Source organism: Sus scrofa, chromosome 15, assembly GCF_000003025.6.
Source record: "Sus scrofa isolate TJ Tabasco breed Duroc chromosome 15, Sscrofa11.1, whole genome shotgun sequence".
NCBI lineage: Eukaryota > Metazoa > Chordata > Mammalia > Artiodactyla > Suidae > Sus > Sus scrofa.
The window spans coordinates 56,017,510-56,028,866 of record NC_010457.5 but is presented as its reverse complement, the minus strand read 5'-3'; positions in this window follow the sequence as shown (position 1 = coordinate 56,028,866).

Below are 11,357 nucleotides of genomic sequence, written 5' to 3'. Positions count from 1 at the left end.
AGTTATTTCCATTTCGGATTCTTTCATGGTAGCTCTGTTCTTATGTCTGCGTTTCAGTTACAATGCTCAGCCCTAGACTCACAGCACAGCAGCCTGGAGGTGTCCTCTGAGGAATTCATCAATCTACAAGTATTCATTAGGTAAATTAAAGAATTCAAGTCCTGACTGAAATGATTACCTGGCCCCAGAATTTTGTCAGTTTCTGGAATCAATAAGGCTCATCTCTCCTCTTCCCCACTTCCACATGGCTTTTTTTCTTTCTTTTCTTTTCTTTTTTAATACTCACACTGGAAGTATCATCCTCTTTGGGAAAAAAATGGAATAAAAAGAGGTCGTGTAGACTCTGTGTAGAGAAATCTTTTTGAAAAAAACAGCTTGGGCCGTAGCCAGTGGGGGCCTTCACTTTCCTGATCTTTCCAGAAATTGTTCTTGAAGGAGGAGCATAAACCATATTTTCCTTTGACTCACTGTGTAACTGTGGGAAATGAATGCAGCCTCTTGGTGATCCATGCGTGAATGGTAGATACCAAGATGTCACCTGTCATAATTTTGTGACAGTGAAGACCCTTGAAATATTAGGAAAATCTTGGAAAAATAAAATACCCTTACAAGGGTGACATTTCTGGTCACTGCTTAAAATGATAACAGTAATTAAATGGGACTTTCTGGTTCATCATCAATTTATGTCCTCGATTTGCTCTGAGACTAAACTCTCCAGTTCATTCTGGGGATATCTAAATAAGACATTGACAATTTACAGTCTGTGTGCCAAAGATTGCAAGGACTGGATTGTCCCACAGGGGGGCTTGGGTGTCACCACTTTTGCTGTTGACTTCTATCTGCCATTTCCCTCTTTACACTTCTGCTATTTCTAAGCTCTGATCCATAGTTGCTAATCTACATACACCTGGTGTGAGTAGAGTCCTCGAACAGGAAGAGAAGGCCCTTATCTTGGCAAAACTTTTGAAAAGTTTCCATTTCCTTATCTAAAGAGGGAAAATATTCTTGCCTTAGAAGGAACACTTAAGCTTTCCCAGGACTGCTGAAGCAACCACCGATGAATAATTAAATGCTGTCAAATTCTCACGGGGAGAATTTCCCAGAAGGGCAGCAGGTAACTGGATGCCATTTAACTTCTTTGGGCCTTAATTTTCTCATCTGTGAAATGAGGCAGTAGGAGTCACAAGGGGTCCAAATTTCTTCCCTGTGTCAATGAGCTAAGTCTCTTTACTATTTTTTTTTTTTTTTTGACTTTTTAGGGCCGCACCTGTGGCATATGGAGGTTCCCTGGCTAGGGGTCAAATTGGAGCTGTAGCTGCCAGCCTATGCCAGAGCCACAGCAACGCAGAATCTGAGCCGCACCTGCAACCTACACCACAGCTCATGGCAATGCCAGATCCTTAACCCACTGAGCAAGGCCAGGAATTGAACCTGCATCCTTATGGGTACTAGTCAGATTTGTTTCTGCTGAGCCACAGCAGAACTCCCTGTCTCTTTACTATTATTGTGTTCAGTTATCATTCTCAAAGCTGGTGTTGCTGAAAGTTATTTACTTTATTACTTTTTCCCCCTAAGCAAATTAATCTCTAAGCTCCTCTCCTCCCCTTTCTCACACTTTATAAAGTACTAAGATAAGTAAAAGCCCATGGCATTTATCATGTTCTAGCTCAACAGAAGACAGGAGAGTTTCATTCTCCTAGGGGAGTATTTAGGGTCTCATCACTAACTTGAGTTTTCTTTGGTATATCTAGGATCACGGGAGAGTTTTTATTCCTAGCTAACACTATCTCCTCTATGCTAAAGACCCACCCAAATACTCCAGCCTTGTCTTCTCAGCAAAGTCCTGTTGTTGTATTTTCTGCTACCCATGGGGAATTTTCATTTGAGACCATCTCACCACAAGTCAATCAACAGGTCTTTTGAGCAGCTATTGTAAATTTAACATTATGAGTAATCTAGAAGGCGCATTAGCTATCACCCTTGCTTTTAAGGATCTTAAATTGAAACTGGGGAGAAAAAAATGGAAGTACATCCAGGCAGGAAACATCTGTTGAGGGCCTCTTTGTGTGGGATATCATGAAGCCTGGTAGGTAGTGTGGCAATATATCACAGTTTTCCGGGAGTTGTCTTACCTGTACACATGAAATAATTATTATCAATCCTCTGACCTTCAAAAGTGTCCTAGTTTGGCTGAAATGTTATAAGGTTGCCTTCTTGATGGGGAATGGCAGGGTCTTGGTATCCTCCATCATGAGAGTTAAAGCAACAGAGAAGATTACCACAGTAACTGAGAACCATGACGATTAGTGCTTTGTTAACCCAGGGAGAGCCGTTGTCATACCCCAGGTGTTTTTCAGTTTTTATGAGGCAGTTCCTTTCATTACCTGAGATATGTGTATAGGCTATCCTGTGTTGTTGGTTAATCTAGTGCAAAGAGTTATTTTCTCCAGGTTAAAATTCTGATCAGCATCTATAGCTCTGGGATGAGTTTAACCTATTACTGAGATGTGTTAGATTTTCATTTATGGGACAGACAAAGAAGAAACCTTAAGGAGTGGGAAAAAAGTACATGGTAGCAGCTTGTATAGGGGCTTGGGGTCTCATCAGCTCAGTTCAACACCATATCTGAGCATCTACTCCAAGCCAAACACTGGCCTATAGTCAATAGGGCAGAAGGAATTTTATGAACAAAGCCCAGAGTAGGAAATAGTGTGGGCAATGTGGGGACCACCAGGCAACTTGGCATTGGTGGGAGGTACCTCAGTGGGTAGCAAGGGATGTGGCTATGGAGGTAGGCAGAAGCCAGAGGATGGAGAACCTACATCAAGAAACATAGTTCTGGGAGTTCCTATTGTGGCTTATCAGAATTGAACCTGACTAGTATTCATGAGGATGTGGGTTCGATCCCTGCCCTTGCTCAGTGGGTTAACAATCCAGCATTGGCACGAGCTGGCTGTGGCTATGGCCGGCAGCTTCAGCCCTGATCCAACCCGTAGCTGCAGGTGTGGCCTAAGAAAGAAAGAAAGAAAGAAACAAACAAACAAACAAAGAAACAAACAAACATAGTGCTGGAGTTCCCACTGTGGCACAGTAGGTTAAGGACCTGGTGTTGTCTCTGCAGTAGCTCAGGCTGCTGCTGAGGCATGGGTTTGATCCTCAGCCCAGCACAGTGGGTTAGGGATCCAGCATTGCTGAGCTGTGGTATAGTTTTCAGTGGAGGCTTGGATTTTTGAATTTGATCCCTGGCTCAGGAACTACCATGTGCCATGGGTGCAGTGCCCCACCCCCAAAAAAGAAAAATAATGCTTTTTAGGTTTAGAAATGAAATGGTACTTTAGATACAGCTGTCCCCAGGGTTCTGACTGCCCTGGCAGCCACTACCTTTGCAACAACATGCTGGTTTTCAGGATTTTTGCTGATCCCTGAAAACCCTCTCTGCCCCCTCCAGGGTTCTGTTCAAGTGTGTGCTGTTCACGTTTTCCGACTTAGCAGTGCCAAAGAGATAGTTTCTAGAGATGCAGGACAAATGATTCTAGCTAGGAGGAAATAACCAGCCCTGGGTAGACAGCCCCATGTTTGGTGTCACCTCCAGGGCAACAGAGGAACTGGAGCAGCAAGAACAACTGATTCATTGGGTCAAGGCAGTGGTGTTTGTGTTCTTTCTGAAATGTGACACAATTGCTGACAATGCTGGGCTGGCACCAAGGAGCCTGCGGTTCCTTTGATGGTTCGTCCTGCTGGAGGACCTGGATGGCCCCAAAGGCCATGTGACCCTGCACAGTGTGCCACACCCAAGCTGCTAGATCCTGGAGTCCCTCCCACTCTGAACTGTAGTATATAAGTCAGGTGATCTTATTTACCCTGACAAGGCACGTCCTCAGCAGTAGCAGCAGAGCATTGTGAGTTGGTACATAACCACAGGAATTTAAAAAAGGGGGTGTGTGTGCTCACATCAGTTTGGAATGAGCCAGTAGAATCCACCAAAAGGCAAAATGTAAAACTAGCAGGAAGAACTGTCTCTAATCATGTAAGAGAGACACTTTTGTTTAAATGGTAGAATTATTAAGAAATAGATGACCAAGAACTTTTGGTCAAGTCAAATGCAAATGCTTGTTTTCCACGTTGCTAGACACAAACACTAAGCATGTGATTTGAAAGAAACCTCTCTTTTAGTTACAAGGGAGATTTTCTCGAAGTTACATGAAAACTTTTCCCATCATTAATTCACTTAGACATGTTTCCTCCATTAGTATTTTTTCTTCTCCATTGCGAGAGTCTGATGTGTTCATTTAGTGAAGAACCAGCAATAAACTATGGGAGTGTGGAGAGGTGTTCCCTTCTTCTGCGGGCCATCGAGACGCAAAGATGGGAACCATCTTGCACAGAAAAAGTCTATGAGGTTGTTGGTACTTGCAGCTCATGCTGGGTCCTGTGGGTGCCGATCACTTTCATCCAGAATGCTTCAAGGAATATGTTCTGAACTGGACACTTGAGAATCAAACCTTTTGACTACTTTTAAACAGTGAGTCATAGGAGAGAACTCCAGATGAACACCCTGCTTTAGGAAGTTTTAATCCATGCTCATTGTCATTTACACCAGTGCTACTCTGCCGATCTCTGATGACATGAGGGGCTTGGTCCAGAATGTGAGTCAATGTTCTACTTCCTTCATGGAGAAAGTCAGGTTTTGAAAAACCCATCAGCTGAACCACAGTGTGCTTTGTGAGGTAGTTAATGTGCAGGAGGGTATGTACCAGCCCCATCTCCTGATGTGGGAAGTGAAATCTGCAGACCAACCTCTGTGGGCAGACTGCACTTGGACAGGCACTGACACACCCATTACTGTCACTTACATCATCTTTATAATCTATAACTATTAATGTCTTACTTTTTAAAAAATAAATTTTGTAATAATTTCATACTTACAGAAAAGTTGCAAGAAGAGAACAAAGAACTGTGTACCTTTCACCCATACCCTTCCAAGTTTCACTCATGTGCTTGGTAACAAACAGTCCAGTTCTTGATCACATGATCTAGTCTGTCAGGATCTGGCTTTTCATGCCCTTCATGAAGATTACATTTCCTAGAATGGTCCTCGGTTTATCCTGTGCTTCCTCATGATTAACCCTAGCATATGCACTTAAAGCAGGAATGTCACAAAAGTAATACTGTGTTCTTATTGTATGGTATCAAACTGGCCTCTGGTGTCACCTTGTCCTATTAACTTTGTGTCCCAGTGTTAACTATGATTGCTTGATTGAAAGAGTGTCTATCCTATTCCTCCACTAGAAAGTTAATTTTCTTTTGTAATTAATAATTATCATGTTAATATCCCACTTTCACCTACTTGTTTTAGCACCTAGTGATGTTTCTTGCCTGCATTTATTACTGTAATGTTTGCCAAATGGTAGTCTTCAAATTGTATCCTTCTTACACATTTATTAGTTGGCACTCTGTTGCAAGGAGGAATTCTCATCCCCCATTTGAAAAAATGTATCTGTTTATAAAAAAAATGAGTTGTTATTCATTATAATCTATTATTCAATGGGTTATAATGCATTACTATCATTAATTATTTTGATGCTCAAGTTGACCCAGAGTTTGGCAGCAGAAGCCCTGTGAAATAGGCTTCTGTGTCATTTTGACACATGCCCATCACTCTTCGGAACTTCCTTTACAGCAAACTGTTCCTGGCTTATCTTGTACTTTCCTTGCCCCAGCTCTCGATCAGCCAGTTCTCTAAGGAGCCTTTGTTCCTTTTCCTGGAGAGTGATATTTATTTAGAAGCCAAGATCTGGATGCTAAGTGTGCCCTATGCTACCAGAATGTTACTTCTCCCAGGCTCTTGCAGTGGACAGAGCTAGGAACTGTATATATTTTCATATACACATGCATGTATACATACATATGTATGTATGCGGGCATACCTTTACAATTTTACTTCTGTTTCTCTGGGTCCTATTATCTCAGTATGTTTATTTGTTCAATCACCTGTATGAACTATTCCCCCTGACTACATGAACCTTTCAGCCCTACTCTGATCCTTGTAAAGTTTGTCATTCTTAGTTGTTACAAGCTTCCACATCACCTTACTTCAATACCATCCTTGCCCAGGCCCTGTTACCACCTCCTGCTTGTGTCTGCCCAATGGCCGTTGGACTGTATTCAAAAAGAAAAGAAGAGAAGCAATTTTTTTTCTTAACTAGAAGAAAAAGTAAGCAAAGGCTAAATGGAGACTATCTGCAATGGTTACTTTTTTCTTTAATGATACAGTTTAGGATTTACACTATTAAGACAACTCATCTACCAGTATGATATGACTATTGATATAAAAGTATCTTAAGTGTCTCTAAGTCTATTTCAGGACTGCAATTATGGCCAGGAGGTGGGGGGGCAGGTCGATGCTGTGCCTTCTTTGCTCTGTTTTTGCTGCGGCTATAACAGAAGGGATAGAGCTATTAGTGTGGAATGCTTGTCAGCTGGTCTAGATGTGCATTATGCCTAATGAAAGAACAAAAACAAACAACTGGTTTTTCAATGGTTCTCACCAAGAGGTTATACTCTTCGCCCTCAAAGTGGCCTTGACCTCTGCTGAAATAAGCACCAGAAAAATGAATATGTTCCCATAGTCGGTAATGCGTATTACCTAATTATGAGTTCACATTTCCTGTCACTTGGGCAATAAGTAATTGCCAGCACTTCCAAGTTGATTGTAAGCTCCTTGAGGGCAAGGGGCAGGATGGGTGCTTATGTAATCACCCACAGTGACTTGCAGTTAGTGGCTGCGTAGTAGCTGATGACTCTTCCCAACTCCCACCCAGCTTGACCATTAACCATAACACTGGGGGAGGGCTCATGTTTATTTTTCTATGGTGTTCTCATCACCTCCATTGTTCACATGTTAGGAAGAATTGAAATCTGGAAACTTCTGAACTGGTTAAGGGAGGCAGAGACGGAAATCAACCCTTTTAAATTTCATCTTCTTACCCTCCCTTCCTCCTTGCCTCCATCCCTGCTGCTGATTGAAAGGCTGGCAGAAGTTGATGCAAAAATGACTCAGAGGTTGGTGGGCAAATGGCCCTGCTGCTGAATTGTGCTACTTCAAGTTCAGAGCCAGCCAAGTGGCAGGACATCCAGGTTAGGGACAAAAGTCAGAGCCCTGGTTGTAGGCTGGCCTCTTCTAGGAACTCTGTTCAACTTTCATTAAGTGTCCTAACCTCTCTGGGCCTTATTGTCTGCACTGGAATTGGAGGTTGGACTTCATGACCTCTTAAGAGAGGGAGATCATGAAGCACATGGTTCTACAGTTGTCTTACTTGGGTTTTATACAATACTATGATTCATGGCTACATCCTGAACGATAGCACAATGATAGCAAAGTGACAAGGAAAACTGAGAGTGAAAGTGTAGCTTATGATAACTCAGGAAAGACCATTCTCCGAATACTCAAACCTAAATCTCTTTTTCACAGGTGTGTGTGTTTGCTTGCTTACAATTATAGTAGCAACTACAGAAAGCCACTTTCAATTGCTGCTGTAGATTATTTTAAAATTCATATGAAGAGACAATCATTAAAATAGCTAAAATAATTGTGAAAAAGAGGAGTATAGTGGGAAGACTCACTACCTGGTATTAGATCTGGCTATACCCCTAGAGTGATCAAGGCTGTGTGGTATTGGCAGAGGGACAGACATATACATCCATGGAGCAGACTGAGAACCCAAAAATAAACCCACACAAGTATGGTCAACTGCTTTTTTTTTCTTTTTCTTTTTTCTCTTTTTTTATCTTTTTAGAGTCACACCCATGGCGTATGGAGGTTCTCAGGCTAGGGGTCAAATGGAGCTATAGCTGCCAGCCTACACCACAGCCATGGCAACCCAGGATCCAAGCCACATCTGCAATCTACACCACAGCTCACGGCAACACTGGATCCTTAACCCACTGAGCAGGGCCAGGGATTTGCGTCCCCATGGATGCTAGTCAGATTCGTTTCCGCTGAGCCATGATGGGAATTCCCCAGCTGCTTTTTGATGAAAATCAAAATTGATTCAATGGAGGGAGAAAAACCTTTTCAAAAAATGGTGCTGAGGGAGTTCCCATTGCGGTGCAAGTGAAAAGGAATCCGACTAGTAACCACAAGGTTGTGGATTTGATCCCTGGCTTCGCTCAGTGGGTTAAGGATCTGGCGTTGCTGTGAGCTGTGGTGTAGGTCTCAGATGAGGCTCAGATCCTGCCTTGCTGTGGGTGTGATGCAGGCTGGCAGCTATAGCTCTGGTTCAACTCCTAGCCTGGGAACTTCCATATGCCTCAGGTATGGCCCTAAAAAAAAAAAGGTGCTGAACAAGTGGATATCTATAGGCAAAAAGAATGAACTTGTAAAGCCTCCCACCTTCTACAAAGTTAACTCAAAATGATTAATTTAAAATATGAAACTATAAACCTTTTTTTTCTTGTATTTTTTTTAGGGTCACAGGACAGGAATTTCTGAAATTATAAAACTTTTTTTTTTTAGGACCTCACATTCAGCACATGAAAGTTTCCAGGCTAGGGGCTGAATCAGAGCTGCTGCTGCTGGTCTACACCACAGCCACAGCAATGCCAGATCTGAGCCGTGTCTGTAATCTACACCACAGCTCGTGGCAATGACAAATCCTTAACCCACTGAGAGAGGCCAGGGATCAAACCCACATCCTTACGGATACCAGTCAGGTTCGTTACCTCTGAGCCACAGTGGGAACTCTGAAACTATAAAACTTTTAGGAGAAAACATAGCGGAAAATCTTTGTGATCTAGGACTTATCAAAGAATTCTTAGACTTTTCATCAAAAACAGATCCCATAAAAGGGAAAATTGATAAATTGATAAAAAGTAAAAAATTTGCTCTGACAAAAATCCATCTGAAGAGGGTGAAAAGGCAAACTATAGATTGAGAGGATATTTTCAAATTACATCAATGACTTGGGATTAGTACCCAGAATATATAAAGAACTCTCAAAATTCAACAGCTAAAAAAATTCCCAAGCAATCTAATTTGGGCAAAAGACATGAACAGACATTTCACCATGGAAGATAATAGATGGCAAATAAATCCATAAGAAGATACTCAACAGAATTAGCCACTAGAGCAACCAGATATCGCTATACACTTATCAGAGTTGCTAAATAAAAAATAGTGACACCCCCAAAATCTGCTGAGGATGTGGAGAAACTGGATACATCACTGATAGCACTTAAAACGGTACAGCTACTCTGCAAAACAGTTTGGCAGTTTCTTATAAAGCTAAACACTGGACTACCATATGACCCTGTAGTTTCACTCTTGGGCATTTACCCTGGATCCATGAAAACTTATGTTCACAGAAAAACCTGTACATGAATATTCATAACTGATTTATTCCTAATAACCCCAAGTTAGAAACAATGGAAATGCCCTTCAGTGTATTAATGGTTAACCGAACTGTGAGACATCTACACTGTGGAATAATACTCAGCACTAAAAAGGAATGCATTTGATCCATGGGACAAGTTGGATGAATCTCCAGGGAAGTATGCTGAGTGGAAAAAGACAGTCCCCAGAGACTGCATGCTGTATGATTCCATTTATATAACATTCTCAAAATGACAAAATTATAGACAGAAAGAACAGAGAAGTGGTTGCCAGAGTCAAGGCCCTGGGTCGGGGTGAGGGTGGGGGTGGGGGAGGAGAGTCAGGGCAGAGGGAGAGAGACCTGTGCCTATAAAAGGACATGAGAGATCCTTGTGGTGGTAGAAGGTTCTGTCTTGACTACATCAATGTCAGCACCCTGATTGTGCCTTTGTATTATAGCTTTCCCAGATGTTACCTTTGGGGGACTTTCAGTAAATATTACGTGGGCTCTATTTTTTTTTTTTTTTTCTTTTTACTATTTCTTTGGGCCGCTCCCATGGCATATGGAGGTTCACAGGCTAGGGGTTGAATTGGAGCTGTAGCCCCTGGCCTACGCCAGAGCCACAGCAACGCGGGATCCGAGCCGTGTCTGCAACCTACACCACAGCTCATGGCAACACCGGATCGTTAACCCACTGAGCAAGGGCAGGGACCGAACCCGCAACCTCATGGTTCCTAGTCGGATTCGTTAACCACTGCGCCGCGACGGGAACTCCTCTATTATTTTTTAAAATTGCATGTGAATCTACATTTATCTCAAAATAACAAGTTTAAATTAAAATAAAGAAACAGTGGGCTTCTCTGTCTGGGCTTAATTTGATACAAGTAAATGGAGTTTAAAAATGTACAATTTTGGAGAAGAAAAGTCTAAAATAACCATTGGAGGGATTATAAATAGCTTGGTGGCAGTGATATGTCTTTTTATTTCTATATTCCCCAGAGAACTTTGCCCCAGTCATAACCTTGCTCATAGAAGCACTCAGTAATTTTGTTCGCTGTATCATTGTTAGTATGGAGTAGAAGTTGCCTTGTCAAGCAATTGGATTTCTGTGTGTATATGCAAGACACACAGGTACCATAATAAGTAGCTCAAATTTGGTTCTGTGTGAACAGGCTGATGATTTTTTTTTGTGAAAGATGGTAATTCTCCTTGATAACATAACCAAAACATAAGCAAAGTCCTTTTGCATAATATGGGGTTAAATCATTGTGTTTTCCTCCCATAGGGCTTTTGTTTGTTAGCTTGCTTTTGTTTCATTTTACAAGATATCCTTGACCTATATTCTCTAGCACAGGAAGCAGGAGCAGGGTAACTCTGTGCTCTAAGGGAAAGGTTCTCACCTCTATTTCTGCAGCCCCGGCTCTTAGGAAGAGTCTTAGGAGTCTGGGGAGAGGGTGGGTGGCTTTGCTTCCCTCTTTGCAGCTTCCACCTTGGGCAGCTCCCTCTGTTTTATAAATTGGCTTCTGAGATTTGGCTTAAGAACAGATCCCCATGCTTCATAGAATGTTTGAAAACCTCCATTGGCTCCCGAGTTTGCTGTTCTGCAGGGCTGAGCTTGCAGTTAGGACCTGGCATCTCTGCACCCCACATCTGGGTCTGAGGGAGATCATGGAGAGGCTTAGCAGATCGGGGGAGTGAGGAGCCATGTAGGGGTAGAAGAACCAGGGCCTTGGTCACTCTTTAGCTCCTACTGCAGCCACTGCCAGTGAACAGTGTTGTTCACTCAATGTTGCCTTTGCCCTGCCTGGGACAGAACACATGTTGCCCTCAGAAGCTCTGGGGCAGAAAGTCCCCCTTTCAAAGCAGAAAAATGAACCAGTGTGAGAGGGATATTTGCAGGGAAAATACGTTTTTATTTTTCTTTTCAGTCTGTGCTATGTGTGTTGTGTGTGTGTGTGTAGAATGGTAACTCACGAGTAACATAAG